At 45.8% G+C, this 21,797-nt stretch overlaps 1 long non-coding RNA gene across 1 annotated transcript in view; it reads left to right on the forward strand.

Moving 5' to 3' along the window:
• LOC147706019 (uncharacterized) overlaps positions 1 to 21,797 on the forward strand; it is a 162,035-nt gene that overhangs the window by 120,670 nt on the left and 19,568 nt on the right. The gene's annotated exons all lie outside the window — the stretch shown is intronic.

A 21,797-nucleotide genomic window follows, 5' to 3' on the forward strand; every position in this document is an offset into this window, starting at 1 on the left:
ATAAAATGTTTAATACAGACAGGGTGGTACAGATAGAGAGGTGTGGTAGAGACACAGTAGAGATAGTGGTGATTATGGAGATGTATGAAAAGGGAGAGGTAAGATAGAGATCTGGAGTAGAGAGGTGAGGTAGTGAGTTATGAAAGGTAGAGAAAGGAGGTGGTCATGGGGTAGAGCGTGGTGAAATAGAAATAAGTTTGAGAAAGATGTGTGGTTTAGAGGGATACAGAAATGGAGAGAGAGTGGTGATTTAAATACAGAGATCTGAGAGGTGAACTAGAGGGTGAGATACATGTTGTGATAGGCAAAAAGATGGGAGGTGCAGACAGTAGGGTAAAGACAGAGTAGAAGTGAAAAGAGCTGGTTGATGTGGTGGTGCATTAGTGAGGAAGACATGGGAGAGGTAGAGTGATAGAGAAGGCTTAGTTACTTGGAGATAGGTAGAGAACAAGATAAAAAGAGGGAGGTGAGGTAGAAGAGATGAGCTATAGTAATAAGAGCAAAATGAGGCAGAAAGTTTATTTATTTATAATGTAATTGCTAGCAACTGCCTGATGGTGCAAGGGATAACCAATATTATCAACAGTTGGTTCATGCGGGTGCAACGTATTTCTTTCACTATCTCAGTGATATCTGTACATTCAATTGACACTTTATCAAATAAAGGCGTTTCAACAATAGATTCTTCCTAAAAGACAATTTCTTGAAAAACACAGAATCCAAACCATCTATATCTTCATGAAACGTTTTATGAATTATATTCATTCATGTATACTTCAAATGTTCAATTTACAAAAAGGCTGACAAGTGAATAATTAGTGCAATTGGTGACATAAAGTGCTCTGTGCTCACGGCGCAAGTGTGACCAACAAGATATGCAAATATTATATACAAATGGGACATAAAAAGAGGATTTAACAAGGCCTATGTAATTCAATATTCAACTGTATACTGCATTTGTCAATATTCAATACAGGAATTTGCCATTATAGGTCCGACATATTGTACGTCGACGTTTCGACCCTCTGGAAGCGCCCTTTTTGGCGTCAAGGCGGGTCTTCCTCAGGACTGTATGGGACGGGGGGAACAGCCTTCTACATTTGAAGTATACATGAATGAATATAATTCATAAAACGTTACATGAAGATATAGATGGTTTGGATTCTGTGTTTTTCAAGAAATTGTCTTTTAGGAAGAATCTATTGTTGAAACGCCTTTATTTGATAAAGTGTCAATTGAATGTACAGATATCACTGAGATAGTGAAAGAAATACGTTGCACCCGCATGAACCAACTGTTGATAATATTGATTTGCTGCCCAGGTTCATGAGGGATACTGGGTTAACCCCATCGGTTATATAAGTGGGGCAAGGGATAAGACAGAGCAGACCAGGCATGAACATTAAGCTCAGGCCAGATGTGCAAAGGTTTGTGTTGGCGATTACCTAATATTGATTTTTTGCGATTCGCTATTAGGTAATCGCAAACTGCGATGTACTCCTGTGTGTTTTACACTGTTTGCAATTCCAAATGGGTTGGTAATAGACCTACCTCATTAAAATTCATGAGGTAGGTTGCAATTTGAGAGCCTTTGGGAATCTCAAAAATCACAGGGCAGGTGGCCTGCTGGGGTCACCTTACCCCGATGTCTGTGAAACCAAATAAATGAAACCAAGAGGGTTTATTTTTACATTCAGCCCGTTTTCCTTAAAGGAAAATGGGATGTGTTTCAAAAACATTAATGAAACGTTTAATTTTATTTTTTAGGAGTAGGCAGTGATCTGTGGGACCGCTGCCTACTCTTAAAAAATACGTTTTTACAACCTTTGACAAAGGGGAAGGGGTTACCAGCTACTTGAAGTAGAAGGTAAAATGGGAATGTTTGCGACCACATTTCGCTTGCAAAACATACACACAAACCACTGTGAGTCGCTATTAGGCAGGGACGCCCCTTGATAATACCGAATGGCAAACTCATTTTGCAATTCGGTACTAGGTAACTGAATCGCAGAATAGGGTTCTGTACATATAAAAAAAAATTGTGCGGTCTCAAACTGACAACTTTAGCTAATCAGGGCATTTGTGAGCTCAAAAAAGCGACGTACATCTGGCCCAAAGTGTCTATGACTAGCTGTCAATTTAAAAAGAAAATCTGTTCTAATGCATATTTTTATCGCACAGTGTCTTTTGTCTGTCTTGATCACCTTATAAGGGAGGCCCTCTGAAGCTGGGGGACCTGACCAAATGCCGATTTTGCCCATGCTTAAAATGGCTCTGCGCTGGATAATTTTTACGCAATAATGCTGCTGACTTAGAGGCTGTGCTCTGGGAAGTGTACGCTGCTTCAGGGTGTGTGCCTATGGAGCTGTTTAGCAACAGCTCTTTTCTTGTTCATGTGGTTCTTGTTGTTCCTAGATGGAGGGTGGTGGGCTCTTACTACAAAGCAGCTAGAAAAGGCATACTTGGTTTGCAGGTAGGAGCTGAGGGAGAGAGTGTCACTAACATTAGAGTTTGCAAGCTGAAAGAGAAGGGGAGAAAAAGGCACTTCAAATAGTTACAACAGTCATTGTAAACTTTTAGAGTATTGCCCATTCTACAGACAGAAATGGTATTGTCATAATGCACAAACTGCATTTCTGCTCTCAGGAGCCTGACACAGGTCTGCTGGGAGAGAGAGTGACTCCAGCTTTAGAGACAGCAAGATGAAAGAGTATGGGAGGAAAAAGGACTTGAAATATTTCCTTCAGTCATTGCAAACGTTTAGAATATTGCACATTCCACAGACAGAACATTCATAGTCATTTTGCAGCATGTTAACATTTCTGCTCTCTGTGATCTCACCCACTTAGGATGAAACAACCCCAAATACCAGATTTATTTCAAGGGAATCAAAGTGTCACCAGAGGAATGTCCATTTTATCTTCAGAGAAAAGACAGCATTGCAGCTCCAGGCAACATCCCAGCCAAGCACAGATGTTTGTGGAGAAGCACAACAAAGACTAATATTATGTCCAGCCCCCTGAGAGCTGAGTGCCCACAATAGGTTTTAGTAGCCCCTGAGAGAAGCAAAAGAAGAAGCCAGAGACTGGAAATTGAGGGAGAAGAGGAGAGAGGGAAGACAGAGAAGAAGGACAATGCAGCATCAGCCTTAGCATTAAATTCGAAGGACCGGACAGTGTGAAACACAGTAAGGGGGGCGGTACAGCAATCGTGTAATATAGCTTACGCCAGGTGTGACACCGTAGATACGTCTGAGAGTGGGCACAGACACCATGTAGTAAGTCACTTGTGCAGTTCGAACCGCAATTACACAACCTTTATCACCCACTGACCCTTCAAAGTTACAGATGAAAATAAAGATGGCGCCCGAGGCAGCAATATTGGTGGTGAGCCTGGGCGGAAGAGCCTGTCCTCCACAACTTGAATTAAAAGTAAACAGACATCCAGTCAAAATCCCAGTGGATGTGCAAACATATAAAAAAAACTGATAATTTTGGTAGCAGATCAAAGGAAAGAAATACTGAAACTTTCCACCGAGTAACTGGAAGAATGATAAATGAGGGAACTGGATGAAAGGATTTTAATAACAGACAGGAAAGGGAGGTCATATTAGACGACACAGACATTCCTGACACAATCATTAACAGCAAGGGATACAAAAAGAACAAGGCCGTCAGGAGGGTGCACATGTAAGAATTTAAAAGGACTTCAACCCCTCTCCCCTTATTTCCATTACAGTTCGAAGATGATGTTACTCCATCGCAAACAGAAAATGAGCAGATTTCCACACCACATGTATGTCTTGCCAAGCAAAATATTTGCCACCTGACAGCCGGGAATAAGAAAGCAAACAGGTCACTGAACACGTTGACCTTACCATTTCACCCTGTTGCAAACGACAATCGCAGAAGCCTTATGCAAATGAAACGGAGCATGCCATTACCAGCAGATGAAAACCTTAGGACCCACATTATCGACCAATGAAATGTGGTGCTCTCCAATTGTAGCAAATGGATTCCTCCCATATTTAACCACCTGGATTTTTTCCTGTGGACTACTCAGTTCTGGACTTTTACTGTGAGTGACTCTCACCGAAGGAGACTTACTCATGATAAGCTCAGTCATAGTGGATTAAGAGAAGAGTCTGCCTTCTAAGACAAAGGCCCTCTGCTGGTTGCAGTGGAACATGTGAACATATGCATGTGTACATGTGAGCATCCTGTGTAACAGAGACTACCGTCTAGCTCAGCCCCTTGTCTGAGCACAGGTAGCCTGTTGCAGAAGGGCCCTTCACGGATTGGGCTAACCGCATGCAGGTCTTTTAATGTGAGTGGGCTTTCATAGTGCAATCTGATGTGATTCCTGAAAAGTCTGTGTGCATCACTGATTTAGACATTGTAAGGAGAGGCCTCTTTTTGCATGATCATCCCAAAGGTTTTGGACTGATGCTGCTGGTTACTCAACTCTGAGAGTGCACCGAGGCCTGCTAACCAGATCTCAGGGCCAGTGTTCTAGCCCTTTGCAAAGTGTATGTCGGGTTGGCTTCCCCCAATTGGCATACGCTGATTTACTTATAAGTCCCAAGTATATGGTACCAAAAGTACCCAGGGCATGAAAGACTGAGTGTCCGCCGAGGGCAGCAGCACTGGCTGTGCCACCCTGTGCCGGACAAAGTCTAAAATGGCTCCCAGCCTGCCACTGCAGCCTGGAAGAGCAGTTTTAAACTGCTAATTTGACTTTGCCATGTAAACTAATGGCAAACGCGGCCACTTCCTTTAACAATATATGTAATGTTCCCCTAAGGAAGCACTTTCAAGCCCTGAGGTAGGGAGATGTATATTATTGAGTAGGACATACACTATTAATATGCCCTGACACCAACTCTTCTAAACTGACGTTTTGCTGTGGAAATGTTAGTAGCCCCATTGACTAACACACAGTTACCGGCTGACCTTTGAGACCGGTTAACTTCAGAATCGGACTACTAAAATTGTTACTTCGAGGTATCAAATTTAGCTTGGCATTAAACCTGACTTGGTGCCCAAATCAAATTTAATGTCACTTTTAAGGAAAAGCACTTTTTAGAAGGTTGCTACTTTGTAGCCTCGATTGTCCAGTAGCCTCACATGGTTGTTGACCACCAGACAGCTTTCTGCCCTCCCAGGGTGTAGTGCGAATGACTCCCAGGCTTAGTAACAATATAAGCCTGCTACAAAAGGAAGTGTTTCCTACCACTACTTGCAGGAAGCCACTTAGGGCATTGGCCTTAAAAGACGAGCTTCAAAGGCAAAGCCGCCTATGGTGGGCAAATATTGATGGCACTCCTGAGGGGTCACCCCTTTGTTCAAGTAGAAAGGCTGGTGGCGAGAACAGAGACGGCAGACCAGTGCCCAAACTGGTTTTCCTGTCATTGTGTATCCCACAGGTAGCCACACCTCTAGGGTTGGATGCCCAGCTCCTAAAATCCAAGGAAGGGTTCAGGCATCTTGGGAGTGGGCAGAGTAATAGACCTTGGGATTGCTAGATGCCAAACTCAGCCCGATGTAGCCACAGGGCTGAAAGGATTCTCATGGCCCATTGGGTAACCATCAAACCAGCGCAATTTCTGGACATAAACATGGCACCCATGGCATCCTGAACCTTAGATCACTATGGAACTGGAGAAAGGACAGAAGAAGGACTGTCTTGCTGATCCCTGGACTGGGTCAAAGAGAGGCTGCACCATCTGTTGGACCTGCCATCCTTGGGCTAGCAAAGAAAGGACATGCCTGTGGCTCCTGACTTGAGGAAAGTCACTCCCAAGTCCAAGCCTAAAGAAGAGACTGCAAAGATCAGTCGACTGACTCCCTTGACCAGCACCAGGGCCATCAAAGCTGAAGTAGCCTGACTCGGCAAGTCAGTAGCCACTTCTGGAGAATACATTATGGACACCTCAAGAGACAGATCCTCGGCAGCCAAAAGTTGCACTTGAGTCTGCCAGCTTCTGGAGTGTCATCTGAGTCCAAATTGGTCACCCAAGAGGGACACTAGCCTCCAAAGGATGCTCATGGACCCGCTGTGACCGGACACCGACAGCCCAGCAGTAGCTAGCCCTCTAGTGCCTCAAAGAGAACTTCGAGGGACCCCGACCTCTGTGGCCAAAGTTGTCCCACCTGACCATTGGGGTGCAGAGTAACGACATGGACAACTCCATCGGCTTCACACCACCCAGGACATCCTTGAGCATCCTCCATCTCCTGGATTCTCAGCATCAGGACCACTCCACTAAATTCTACGGTGGGCTGTAGTGTAAAGTTCAGAACTGGACTAGAGAATGATTTGGTGACCAAGTAATTGACCAAATACTCCTTAATGGCCCTCTTACCTCCTCTATTCCGGATTTGATCGCCCTAGTCAGGCCGCAGTAGCCAAACACAGCTTTTTTTAAAGTTTTCAAACTTTACATTTACAAATGCTTGTTTGTGGTTGTTAAACACAAACTGGGAAACCCAATATACCCTTGAGGGCTTGGGCTATGTAAATGATGAGGTAGGGATTGCCTTCAAGGGTTTTTTTTAAATCAAAATATTTCACAAGTTATTTATAAGAAATAAATCACAGGCCCAAATAATTTTGGCTCAAGCTAAACAATAGCGAATCACCATGTAAATTTACAGTGCCTTTTTGATTTAAATGAAGAACTAAACATTACATAAAACAAAGCAAGAGAGCACAGAAACCGGTGTATGTAAAAATTACTTTATAGTTGTATTTTAAAGAGGGTACTAAAGTGTATATAAACAATGTGAAAAGAAGGGAAACAATACACAACAAGGGCACCTTCACTGTAACATTATGTAACGCTTTTCTTCTTTGTTAAAATTGAATACAAAAAAAAGATGAAAGAAAAAGCGTGGGTCGACGTTTCGGTCTATAGTTTCAATACAGAGACCATCTTCAGGACTATACAAATATACAGAAGTTGACCCCTGATATCAGGTGGTGGCAACCATATTCGAGTATGTCATACAGGTATGCTTGAGTGATTTAAGGTCGAATCTTATTAACCAAGCACAAGAACGTGTATCTTTTTTGGTGCCTTCTAATTATTTTTTGTTAGAGCGTTCTTGGATCGGATCAATTTAATTGAAAACCTTGTGAACAGCGGAGGGCTTCGTGGATTCAAACGGCAACAATTTCCATTGTGTATTGTTTCCCTTCTTGTCACATTGTTTATATACACTTTAGTGCCCTCTTTAAACATACACCGGTTTCTGTGCTCTCTTGCTTTGTTTTATGTAATGTTTAGTTCTTCATTTAAATCAAAAAGTCACTGTAAATTTACATGGTGATTCGCTATTGTTTAGCTTGGACCAAAATTATCTGGGCCTGTGATTTATTTCTTATAAATAACTTGTGAAATATTTTGATTAAAAAAAAAACCCTTGGAGGGGGCGTGGCTAGCAGCCAACGATGGCAGCCGCAGCTTAGGGAGGCTCCTGGGGAGAGGCGGCTTTCCGCGATAAATCCGGAACATAATCCTGCTCTTTGCTGGCGGAAAGGGGCGGACCGGACCCAGTGTCCGTGCGGCGAGCAGCGCTGAAATTCATAGGAGCAGCGGCGGCCCGAACGGGCAGAAATTCGCTCTCGAGAGGCGGAGGAGGAGCGGGGCCTGATTGCAACTGTGAAGCCGCGGACTGACGGTGCCACAGAGTCCGACCGGAAGTGGCCTGAAGGCGGGGGTGAGTGTCGGGAAGCGCCGGCTCTCCGAGCACGTCTCCCCGGAAAACACTGAGAAGCTCCCCTCGTGTCCACCCAAGCACACGGGCACACACCTCTACAACCCGGCTGCACTCCCCGGTCCCGTACGCATCCAACTGTAGCGCGACGGGAGCTGCGCCGGCTCAACCCAGTGCCGCCATTACCCGGCCACAACGACGGACTGCCCCAGGCCCCGACAGCGACCAGCGAAGCCACACAGCGGCAGGAAAAGCTACACGGCGACCGCTGAGGGCGAGGGTGATAGACATTGCGGACCTCCCGACAGGAGGCCGGGAGCCATACACACGCTGAGCCACCAAGAGGGGCGAAAACCCGGGCGGCACCTACATCAAGGGGACACTGTGGTGAGGCGCACCGCGACGGCCCCAGCCGGTGTGGGACATATCTTGCAGCGCACCGCCAAACCCCCCCCTTGAACCCAATGCTAGGGGGCGACTCTGCGCCTGGCCTGACCACCAACTCTAAGTGAGCATAACACGACGGCATAACGGGAGGAGACACCACCCCTCATTGCGGTGACCGTATACCGCAACGAGGCCCGCCGCCGGAGCGCACATAAGCGGCCCTGCACAACCCAAGCACGATCATCCTAACCATCTGGCAGTCTAATTCACGGCGACATCATGTCTAACAGGGGCCCCAGAAACAACTCGACCCAGGCCAAGTTGGACAAATTCGCATATGAGAGGCACTCACCACCCCAAGACCAACGCAAGCCCGCCGGAAAAACGGCCGAAACCGAGGGGGCGAAGAAGGCCACACTTGATGATGTCCTGGCAGCGCTGGCCCAAGTACAAACGACGGTGGGTGCCACAGCAACAGAAGTCACCTTGATAAGAGCGGATCTCCAAAAAATGAACGAGAGGGTCAAACAGGTCGAGGTGGTCACCAAATCACTGGTTGAGGATGTATCCGAATTGCAAATAGCAGTAGAACGGCTGCAAACCGATAACAAGCTGCTTAGGGACAAGCTGGACGACCAGGAAGGGCGTTCCCGACGCAACAATGTCCGAATTTTAGGGGTGCCGGAATCAGAAGACACGGGGGCACTGGACCTCTATGTGGAGGACTTGGTCAAAACTCGGCTCAAGCCCAAAGGACTCTCAAACTTCTTCTCCGTCGAGAGGGCACACCGCGTTCCGGGAGGAAAACCCAAGTCTGGGGCCACACCGCGACCGATACTGGCTAGATTGTTCAATTTCCGAGATCGGGACGCCATTCTGCAGGCCGCTAGAGTGGCACCGGCCATCCAAATCCAAAATTCGAAGATTGCTTTCTTCCCGGACTATACGGCAGAGGTGTCTAGGAGAAGGAGAATGTTCCTGGAAGTAAAAAAGACCTTGAGAGACAAAGAACTGCCGTACTCAATGCTCTTCCCGGCTAAACTGCGGGTGGTAGCGGACAAGAAAGTGTGGATCTTCGACTCCCCTGGAGCAGCCCGGGACTGGCTGGAGGGCTGGCACACCGTTGGACGACAGCGCAAAACACACAGACCGGATCGAGACCGTGGAGGAGGCAGTAGAAATGGCTCGCAAACATCGGGTCGGGCGGAAGGAACGGAACACTCGCCCTCCCATGGATTTGAAGGAGGGGGCGAGGAAGACTGAACCCGCGCTCGGACTCTGAACAATGAGCAGTCACCGACCGCTGCAATGACTTATACTTTCCACAGCTGCACGTAGACGCCGGCATGGCTGCCCCAAGAGCCTTCAGGGAAGCCGCCTGCCTGGGGAGACGCTCTCCCCCCTACAAGCAAGTACTCTGGTTTTGGGATGGGTAAAGCACTCTGCGCAGTTGGGGTGGCGGGCAGTTGGAGGTCCGTTAAGCAGGGGGGCAGGGAGGGGGGTTTGTTTTGAACTGTTCATGTTGGGAATGTGCATACTGGGTCAAAGACAATGTTTCAGTACTTATGGAAATCAGAACACGTTGCTGGGAACGGGCAGTGACACTATGCCCCCATGATGCTTTGGAACGCTTTGCTGCATGGCAACGCAGCCGATAGCCTGGTTATATCTCTGGGGCACTACATTATGTACCTAACACCCCCCCGATGGCTAACAATCCAGTACCGGCAGAGGGGATGACTCACTCTGACACGCAATGCCCACCTATGACTTTGCTGTCCTGGAATGTGAGAGGTTTGGGGGACAAGGTTAAGCGGGGATTGGTATTAACAGCTATTAAGCGCCTGCGGCCTACTGTGGCCATGTTGCAAGAGACACACCTGGTGGGGGGGGCTACGAAGGCCTTGGATAGGCGAGGATACAAGATGTGGGCCCACTCTGCTTTCACGTCCGGCTCCAGGGGGTCTGGCATTCTAATACAGAAGAACTCACGTTTCATGCCCCTATCAATCAAGACGGATGATCAGGGCTGCTTCGCGGCCGTGCAGGGACAATGGGAGGGAAAACTCTTTAATTTGGTATCAGTGTATGTCCCACCGGCTTTACATTCAGTTCACCTCCCAAGGCTAGGGGACTTCCTTTTAACTCTACCCGAGGGTGAAACCATTCTGGGGGGGGACTTTAACGCGGTCCTTGACCCACAGCTAGATAAACACCCATCCCCCACCCAGACAGGGGGGGAAACATACTTTCGACGATTTGCCATGGCCATGGGCATGACAGACATCTGGAGACACTTACACCCGGGCATGCAACAATACACATTTCACTCCGCGGTGCATGGCAGCCTGTCTCGCATCGATTATTTCCTGTCACTAGGGGGAGCCCTTTGTCATGTAGACACCCTGGTGATTCACCCTCGTGGTATTTCGGATCACTCACCGCTAACACTGACACTTTCCCTACAGACGAAAGCACGTAAGCGCACATACCCCATGCACGCATCTTACTTTAAAATCCCACAGGTTCCCAAAGCACTCAAACACTCCACGAAACACTACTTTCTTGAAAATACCCATTCAGTGCGTTCCCCGACAACGCTCTGGGAGGCCTATAAAACGGTTCTGCGGGGCCAAGCCATTAACGCCATAACCGGACATAAGAAACAACAGTCTCAGGAATTAGCTGACCTAGAGATTACGCTGAGGGAACGAACCGCGGCACATGAATCTCACCCCTCACCCGCTGCCCTGCACGCACTCACTCTTCAGCAACAGCTGTACAATGATCACCTACGGGTGGTAGTCAAGGGTCTCCTAACCGACACTCAGAACAGGATTTATGAAGTGGGGGACAAAGCTGGGAAAATGCTGGCGTGGCTCGATAAGCGCGATGGTAGCTCCAGGGGGGTCCAACGTCTAAAAGATGAACAGGGAGTGACACACACTGATCCGAGGCGTATAACCGAACTACTTGCGACCCATTTTGAGCGAGTGTACACCCCGGCGCGTAAAATTACACCTGAGAGTGCCAGGGCGCTCTTGGCACCGATCGAGGTTCGGACCCTCTCACCGGAGGCGTCGAACGAGCTGGAGGCGGACATCACAGCCGATGAAATCCAGCTGGCCATTAAATCACTAAACCCGGGCAAGGCATTGGGACCGAATGGGATACCCATAGAATGGTATCAACTCATGCCGGACACCCTCAGTACGCATCTACTGGGGATGTTCAAGGACTGTTTGGAGAGGGGTTCCCTACCACCGGACCAGCGTGAGGCCACTATAGTACCAATCCCTAAGCCGGGTAAACCCCCAGAGGACTGCTCCTCCTATCGTCCGATTTCCTTATTAAACGCGGAGGTGAAAATCTTGGCCAAGCTTCTGGCACGGAGGATCCTGCCCCATCTGTCTACAGTTATACACCCGGATCAGTCCGGGTTTATGCCACATAGGAACACAGCGCTGAATTTGCGGCGACTACACGGTATCCTGGCCAGAGCGGACTCCATCGCCACGCCTGCAGTAATCCTGGCGCTCGATGCCACAATGGCATTTGACCTGGTGGAGTGGGAGTACCTTTTCGAAACACTGACGCACATGGGGTTCGGGCCTCGCTTTCTAGCGTGGGTCAAACTGCTATACACAGCCCCGGTAGCTCAGGTGGTGGCGAACGGCCACATTTCCCGCACTTTCCCGCTGGGACGGGGCACGCAACAGGGTTGCCCTTTGTCACCCCTGTTATTTGCCATATCGTTGGAACCCCTCGCGACTCTCATACGAGCCTCCCCCTCCTCAAGGGTATACCAGGGACCGGGGGTTGGGAAGACCGTCTGTCCCTCTACGCATACGACATGCTACTGTATCTAACAGACCCCGAGGAGGGTATACCGGCCTTGTTACACATATGTGACACGTTCGGCGGGATTTCCGGCTACACGCTAAATTGGTCCAAGTCAGAGATATATGTCCTGCGGGGTCCGGTTCCGGACCTTGACAACAATTGCCCGCTGCGACTGGCGGGATCCTCTTTTAAATATCTAGGCATACACGTCACTAAGGACCCGGCTGAGTTCATAGCTAAGAATCTGCAGCCGCCCCTGGATAGACTCAAACGGGATGTGGAGTTCTGGTCCGGCCTGCCGTTAACACTCCTCGGCAGGGCGGCGCTTTACAAGATGATGGCGCTACCATGCTTCTTGTACGTCCTTGACAATTCGCCCTATCCTGTGCCACCCAAATTCTTCCAGAAAGTAGCGGCATTGGTCTCTAACTTACTTTGGGGTAACCTACCGGCGCGAGTGGCGCAATCCAAGCTACACAGAGATTGGTATAGCGGGGGCATTGCACTACCGAACTTGAAACTATATTACTGGGCTGCACAATTGAAACCCATTAATCAATGGATACACGCACCGCAGGCCGAGCCAGCATTTCACTCGGACAGGGAGCAGTTGGGCGCTGATAGTCTGTTGGGTCCACTGTATGATCAACGCAAGATACGCACTCTGCTCGGACCCACCAAGTTAACGGTGCAGGTATGGCACGCAGCTACAGCAGCTCTGGGCTGGAAGGGGAGAATCACAAGGATGACTCAGCTGTGGGACTCTCGCGCGCTGGGCAACCTGAGGAACACCAAGGGGTTCGCACAATGGGACACAATAGGCATCTCCGTGGTGGGTGACCTATGGGAGGGGAATGAAGTGATCCCCTTTGCCCGACTAAAAGAACTCTATGAGCTCAACGATAGGGAACTCTACAGATACATTCAGGTCCGTCACGCATTGCTTGCAGCCATTCCAGTAGACACACCGCTCCCGGAGTCCTCGCCCCTGGAAGATCGCCTACTCACAGATTACATGTTAGAACGGGCGACATCCCTCACCTACCGTAAGATACTCAATAACAGCCCTGAACCCACATCACACCTGAAGGAGAAATGGGAGGGGGAGGTTAACGACATGGATGAACATGAATGGAACGCAGCACTGGGGTCCCCTAAAGAAGTAGGCATCTCGGCGCGCATGCGGCTGGTGCAATTTAAGATCCTGCACAGGGTTTACTATACACGGACAATGCTGCATCGCATACACAGGGCGCCCCATCCCTACTGTCTACGTGGGTGTGGGGAGGAAGGCACGTTCTTCCATACCATATGGGACTGTCCCAAGATCCAGGAGTACTGGAAACAAGTACTCCGCACAATTTCACAGACATTAGAGCACTCCATACTACCAGACCCAAGGAGGTGCTTGCTGAATGTATGGGAACCTACTGACCTGACCCGATACGAGCAACTCTGGGTCACTGTGGGGCTAATGGTAGCGAAACGTGACATAGCACAGCGCTGGGGGACAGCAGAACTGCCAACTAAGTCCCAGTGGAGCTTAAACATGGATCGGGTGATGTTGACCGAGCGAGCAGTGTACATCAACCGAGCCTGCCCCGGGAAATGGAATAAGATATGGCTGAAATGGAACGAGTACAGGGGGGACATCTGCGAACCTTTGCGAGTGGAGGATCTGGAGGAATCTGACGATGAGGAGGAAGAGATCTAGCTTGGGCGGGAGGGGGGAGCGAGGTGTAGGCCTGGGCTGTTACAGAGGGTTTCCCTCGTAGAGCGTAGACGGATGAGTCAAGGGGGGTAGGGATGGGCGGGGTGAGTTGAGACATGCGTGCACAGTGTAGGGCTGTCAGATTCCCGTACTTCCGAGAGACACTGAAAACTTAAAATGCATTGATTCATGTCAGACCACACTGTCATTCCTAACTGTTGTTGTTACGAGTTTGTTATTTTTCAAAAAAAACAAAAAACTCCATCAAAACCTCAAGTCCTGCATTGAATAACTGCTTGATTGGCACTTCTAATGTTTTAGCATGCTCCGTCACAAATTCCTCACTACTGTGGTAATACTATCATTCTTGCTGAAAGTCTATGTATACAACGATCCTCTGATAGCGGCCGGCCCACAGGGTTGTAGGCATTCCGCTGTGTACTATGCAAAGTGCAATAAAGGTTTTGGAAAAAAAAAAAAAAAAAAACCTTGAAGGCAATCCCTACCTTGTTTGTGGTTGTGGCTAAAAGAATTGAGATTTATGTTTTCTTTAAAAATCTACATCAGCAGAACCTTCTGGTGGACTTTGCTTGTCTTGTTCGCTAACAATTCATAAAAATGTTATCTAGTTTTATAAACTGGGTTTTGAAAACGAGCCTTACTGGATCCAAGACAGTTTTTGCAAGTGTATTACACAGTAAGGTCGCACAACAATACCATATACTACACTCAAATCCTCACATACATTATGGGAGATATCTTCGGCAAAGAAGAGTTTGTCTTGCTCAGGCCTAGAGATACAGGTGAGCTACCTATTCTAGGGTACAAATGTCTCCCACGTGCAGAACCAAAGTCACTTTTGGATATCAGTACTCCTTATGGCCCTTAAGGATTTGTCATCAAAATTATATTCCAGGTCTTTGCTCCCCCTACTGAGTCAAGTTAATTAATCTTCTGGCCAGGAGGAAGATTAAAGGCCTCCCTACATAATAGAGCTACTTAACAGTGCTTGACCTTGGTCCTGGGAAGAAAAGGGATGGTATAAAATGTGCATGCGCTAACTACCTTTTACACTGCACTTGTCATGAGAAGGCTCACTCCCTCAGGAACAAAGGACAGTCAGACCTCTGGCGCCAATCACAATAGTGATTCCACTGTGACGTTTTGAGTGAAGGCTCTCAGCGGATGTCTTTTAAAGGACCACTTCAAGTCGCCATGTTAGACTGCCTTAGAAAGCTATGCAGAGGTTTGGGACAGAGGTGGAGTAATAACGTGTCATCCTAGAATTGTACAGAGGTGCCTAACTTTGCATCCACACTTAAAAACCCCTGTCAAGGTCGAGCTTGTTGTGAACTTTCTGGACCTGTGACTATTGACACCAAAGGTTTGCTAATCTGTAAGGAGAAGCCACATGACTCCACTGTGGTCTGAAGTGTTTCTCCAGTGCTAGTGCCACTGGCCCTCTTGATCATCTAAAGCATAGTAGAGGAATGGACCAGCTTGGAAGGAACATAGAGCTTCATATATTGGTCCTGCAGATAGATGATCTCTATCTGTTTGTTATTGACCCCGTTGCTGTGACTCAGGTGCCCTGCTAGACGGCCGAAGACATGGAGCTTTTGGCAAACAGCAGGGAGGATATTCTGCTGCCAGGCTTGTAGTGGCTATTGAGAAATCTCCCAGGTGAAGGCTTGAGCCAGAAGCCCCGATAGGGAAGAGTTCCACCGTCAGGGGTTTAATGGCAGAAGGGCAGATCCTGGGCTTCCCCTCATCACAGGGAGAGTAGTGAAAACAAGCTCCATGAAGCAAAATATGTTTTAAAGGCAGAGAGGCATGATGAAAATAAACCTGGTGGCTAGGGTTTGCCACCAAGGGTACAACAATACCACACTTGTTAAAATCTGCCCAACAGGACCAGATTAGGGACTGTGGAAATTCAATCCTCTGGGGGACTGGGCAGGAAATGGAGTGCATAGCAGTCAGCTGTGTCTGTCAAATTTTACTTGGGGCTGTACAAGGCCCTTTCAGTCAATGTAAACAAAGCATACCATTTCCCCTTACCATTTATGAAGCCCTTGGTGTCCCCCATCTCATTGGGGGCTGATGCAACTCAAGGAGCGTTAGCACACTCATACATTAAGAAAATGTCCTTGGGAAACCCTATCTCACTGAAGACCATTTGTAGAAGGAGTCTTCTGGTCTCAATGTCTATGTCTGGTGGTGGAAAGAGGTGCAACATTGAAGAGACTCACCCATGATCCATGTCAGCAGAAGAGAGAATTCCAGATACTGCACCGGCATGGAAAGGTGTTGGCAAGTTGGAGAGCTGACTGGGTCACATGAGAGTGGGTTCCCATGTGACACTGAAGTCAAGCACATTGAGTGTACCAGTGGAGGTGCATAGGCACTAGACCTCCAAAATGAGTGACAGAGTGTGAACCTACAATTCTTTTTTTTTTTTTTTAAAGAACATTGCTGCATGGTAGGGGATCACCCAAAAGACCCACATGGAATTAGCCAGTCAGTCAGTCAGTTCATCTTTATTTATACATGGCATTAGCATTAGGGTCAGGGGAGCCCTACAGAAGCTCCTATGGGGCTGTAAGTATTTGCATATGTTTTTCGATGCTGATGCAGAGGGTAGAGGCACCCTCCAAAATGAGAAAGTTATTTTAAGGGCTGCCAGTAGTGCATCAGACCTGAGTGGAGAGCCAATGATAATGTCATGCACACATTAAACTGAATTGGAAATATTTTATTGACTAAGATAAAATTGACAATGAGATAATGTATAGTTTAATAAAGGTCATTGTAGGATGGTACCATCCAAAGTTATTTTAATGGCGTTGCATTAGTTTGTCTGACACATTTCTTCTTTTTATTAATGTGGCAACACCCTGATAAAGCCAGAAGACCTGCCTTTAGATAACTACCCAAAATTGTATTATGTATATGTGGGGAGTATTGTTGTTTTAGTGTTCATGGCTCACTAGGACGGTGTCACCATCAGTATTTCCACCTACCTATTTATGCATATGTGTGAATTAATGCATAGTATTAAGTAATGTGTGTGCAATAAAGTATTATTTTGTTCATTTAAAATATATAATCAATGGCTGGACCTGAGTTATTGGGTGTTGTTTGTTGCATGCAAGCAAACTGGGGTACTAGCTCATTCCACCTCCCCTGAGCAGGACTTGGAATGCTCTGATTTGCTACCCCAAGAGAGTCAAGTACTACAAAAGGATACAAAAGTTCCTAGTAAATTAAAGGTTGCCAACTTATTATTTTTAAGGACTCCCATCTCTCACAACTAACAGCCCACTTTCTTACACCAGCCCAAAATTCTCATATAAAGAACCTTGTAAGGCGCTCTTGAATAAGGTCCTGACATAGTTATGGGCAAAATGTGGACTAAATGTAGTCTAGCCCAAGGACATAAAGAGCTTTCAATAGGTTCAGATCTGGAGAGGTCTAAAGTTGACTGTATTATCATTGACTTCGGAACAGGGAACCCACCAGAGTACTTAAGTAGAAGCAGAAATCTCAAAACTAAATATTTAATATTGAAATTTATATTAAGACAACCATCAAGAACAGCTGTAGACCCTAAACAAGAATGATGAGTTTGCCCTGTACAATCTCCCTTGCTTTGATTGTTATCTAGTCATGTTTCATTATCAATACTCATTCAAGTTTTTCTTCTCTACCAGTTATATATTTTTGTTCTATTCTCAAATTTTCAGACTACTTGCCTTCTAGATTGACGCATTCTTTCTTGGATTATTTCTTGCATGAGTTGTTTATTAAGTTTGCTGCAATATATACCATGCCTCTCATTTAGTGGTCACCAGGGATCGCAGCTGTGAACCCTAGCTTGCACATTGGGACCCCTGCAACTGCTTTTACAACCCCTGGCTTCAGAGGTGGCAAACTCTATGAAAAGAATGCTGGGGCAGCACTGCCTTCCTTATTTTGTGCCTGTTTTTCACTACACTAATAGTGTAAAAGCTAGAATGGAACTTTGGGTGGCAGCGGTGGTAAGTAAAAGTGGTTTTGAATGTATGTTGTGTGCATGCTTGCGGTTGAAAGTCTGTTTAAGTGAGGGAGAGGGCACATATGTTTGAGCAAATGTGTCTACATGTTTAAGCATGTGTGTGTGACTGAGAGTCGGTGCAGGTAGTGAGTGAGTGTGTGTGAGATTGAAGTCCAGAGTTACTATTCCTTGACGCAAAAAAATGCTACACCAAAGTTGCTGTTCTGACTTGTGTCAAAGGGAGAGAGAAAAAAAAGTGCCATATTGAAGGAAAGTCATCCTTTTTGCCCTGTTCACACACATTTTTTGACTGATACTGGTGGTAACTAACTCTGACTGTGCCATGGGCTCTGCTAGTCAGGCCCAGGGCCAGTGCTCTGATTAAAAGGTATATGATAATTAGGTGTTATTGCAATTGGTACTGACAACATACCTGTAACTCCCTAGTATAGGTTAGGGCATGTAAGTTTAGAGGCCCAGCAGATGTCAGGCACTTAAGTGTGCACTGCTGTGTTGCCTGCTGTCATTGTAAAAGTCAGCCTTGCATTGCAAGCTTTTCTCAAATTGAGATTATATGCAAATTCGACTTCAGATTTAAAGGTACTTCCTAAGTATTAAACTGCCTTATTTTTATATATGTCTCCCCTAAGATATACCCTAGGTGACCCCAGGGTAGGGTGACATTTAAAAATAAACAGGGGCATTTTAAAAGATGTTTTATATGCCTTAGTGAGGGAAAAAGTACCAATTAGGTTTTTCCCCATTGTAGCATTTTAGATCCAAATCTAGTACAAGAATTAGTATGGATTATGTTATAGTGGGTATGGATTATGTTATAGATACTATCAGAATCCAGCCAATTCATCTATGGCACCGTGTTTGGACTGGGTATGGATTATGTTATAGATACTATCAGAATCCAGCCAATTCTTCAATGGCACCATGTTTGGACAACGGAACAGTGCAAATTGACACGCTCCCTTATTATGGACTGTATTGGGTTGGCAAACTGGCCCAAAATTCCGTGATTGATATATGTGAGTAATTTCCTAAAGGATCTGAACCTTGTTTCCTATTTTCGTCAACCACCATCTATAGAGAGTATTTCCAGGAAAGCTTTGAAAACCATTTGCCTGTCTCATTTAAGGGAACTGCGATTATCCTAGGAAATTAACAAAGTCTCGAACATTCACATTCTAACCATCCAGACTGTTCCAGGGATTCAACCATATCGATCCTATCATCTTAACACCTACGAAAAATATCTACTGACCAGGTTTCGTTTTAATAACTTTTTTCGCATTGTAACATTTCCAAAACCACATGACTGGTCAAAATTAGAATCTGTGTGTCCATGTGATGGAATCTCGGTACAGTCCACAATACATATAGTACTGTTTTGCAGATATTATGTAATCCCACGCAAGCATTGGATTATTCCTTTACTATAGTCAATGGGCTTGAGAACCTGCCGCCCCGCCTTCCTTGCTCTACAATATTTAGACTCTGAATTTAGTGCCAAATGCATTGCTTGTTTTCTGAAGGCCTGTATAAAACATCGCAGTAATTGTCCTTAACCCAGATGGCATTAGCACTTTATTGACTTTAATTCAGATGTACTGCCCTGAATGTCTCGTTTGTAAATAATGTTTGTATATATATCTAATTCCACACTCATTTTAATTATGTTTTATTCTTAAATTTTACAATATGAAATGTTGTTTTTATGTACTTTTATGGTTCCTAAAAAAGTATGGAAACCGAATAAAGTAATTTGAAATGAAATGAAAGTACAATAATGCTTTAATAAAGTACATCTATTTATCTATTGACAGGAGTGAGCTAAAATAATATTTCAAGGACTTAAAAGATTGGTAATGATAAATCCAACAACTTGCCACTGTTGAATTGTTCATAACTAGTACAGCCTTCTTGCAGCCTCTCCTGATTGGCCATTCTTGACAGGCTGAGCCAAACTGCTTTGATGAGGTGACAAGTGGCCTGCATGGAGACAGAGGTTGTGTAGTGGTGTAGGAGATCAGCAGCTGCAGAGAACAGGCCAGGAAGAGGGCTGGGTAAATAAACTGAGCTTCAAAGAGAGCAGGACAGAAAGGATGCAAGCCAGGACTACCCCCTGTTCCTTTAAGCCCCACCCAGATGGGAGAGCCCCAGAAATGGAATTTGCAAGATGTATGGAATAGGAGTATTAAGGGAAATGAAACACACCAGTAGGTTGACTGAGCCTGCTCCTAACCCCAAGGAGAATGTTTCTCCATTTTGAATTTGAAAGTACAGTGCTCTGTGGGACAAGAATATGCCACACTTTGGAGGAAGGTGTCATATTTTTGGGTAGCAGGCTATATCCTATTGGCCGGGGGTACCCCGCTCTTGTTGCCTCAGAACACTAGATAAATATGGGAGAGCTAAATACCCACTCAGATCTCTTGCCTGTAACTATTAGAAGAAAATGGACTGCCCTGCTGGAACCCTGGCCTGCACAAAGAGGATTGCACTCTGAATGACTGCACATACTGCACACTAAGAAACTAAAGCCCTAAGGATTTTACCTTGTTTCAAAAAGAGGAGTAGACTTCCTGAAAGCAAACGGTTAAAAAAGCTCCACGTCCATCAGCTCCAGCAAGAAGAACCCAGCTGACTCAGCGGAACTATAGTCCGAACACCTGAGGAGCAACTCAGAGACTCTAGAACCTTGGATTTTGTTTTTTGACACTTTGAACTCCCAAAAGGAAGTTCAGGAAGCACCTCCTGAAGTTTGGTGAACTTTTGTGAAAAAGCTCCATAAGGTGATCGGCACGTCAACATGCGCTAAGCCGCCGACTTAGAACCGTGGCTTGGCCTGGATTTCAGATTGTCTCAAAGAAAGCTCTGGAGCTCAACACTTTCAGGGTTTCAAAGAGACATTGCGCAAATCCGAGCAGCCATAATTTTTCTAAAATCCTGGTCTGAAGAGGCGCCTCACTCGATGACAAGAGAAAATCCTCCAGAAAACTTTCTAATTGTAAAGGTAACATTTTAACCGAGGCCTACTGCTTAGTGTATCCGACCAGAGCTTCATTGCTGTCGACCTCAGACTTTTACTTTGTCCAGGTCAAGCGCTGCCAGAAGTCCTAATTTGGCGCATTTGTTTTTTTAAGGGATGCATTGTGTTTATTCTTTAAAAATTCATTTCTCCGGTTCCCTATGTTGGATTTTAGATGTAGTTTATCATTTTATTCATGAAAATATATCCTATTTTTTAAAAAATGAGTTGTGGATTTTGGTTGTACCTTATTTATTTATTATATTGGTGTTTTTAAATGCTTTACACACCTGTCTCTTAAGTTAAAGCCTGCCTGATAGTTGAGCAAGGGAATAATTTATTGAGACCTTGCCCAGGCCTTATATTGTGTGTGTTGATGGCCTGTTTGCTAGTGGTAGGTGCATAGCTACCCCTACTAATAAACCAGCTTACAACACATATCTACTAAGATATAATGCATGCTTAATTTCCTGTATACTGGAGTACTTTTAGCAGCCATGTGCCAATGCGCACACCCTTCTGATACAAGGGAGTGTACATTCCCTGAAGCATAGGTTTTTTACTGGAAGGTGTCCCTTCCAGTACAAAAAATGCTTTAAGGCTGTTCCTTCTTTGAATGTGAGCTGCACAGTGCAGCTGATAAACCGGAGATTCTTGTATCTCAATCTCTTAGTAAAGTCATCAAACAGACTCTCCCCTGATCATATGGACCTTTGATTATCGGCTTGAAGTGAAAGAAAGGAGCCTATATTGGCAATACATTTCAATTACAGTGAAACCAATGTGGCTCCACAAAAACAACAGAGAGGATGTTGCCAAACCATAACCGGTTTATTAGCAAATGTAGTCAACGTTGCAAGTTAAAACAACCATCAAAATTGTAGCAAATATATAGCAAGAGCATTCATATTAAAATAATCATGCAATCTGAATTTGTATTTTATGAGGAAGAAAATACAAAGCATAACTACATAGAGAAGGCAAAATATCAAACAAACATGGTCCTTAAAGGGTGTTTCCTGTTTTAAATAAAGCATTGAAAGTGGTAAGGGGAATTTCTGC

This window comes from Lissotriton vulgaris, chromosome 7 (genome assembly GCF_964263255.1).
Source record: "Lissotriton vulgaris chromosome 7, aLisVul1.2, whole genome shotgun sequence".
NCBI lineage: Eukaryota > Metazoa > Chordata > Amphibia > Caudata > Salamandridae > Lissotriton > Lissotriton vulgaris.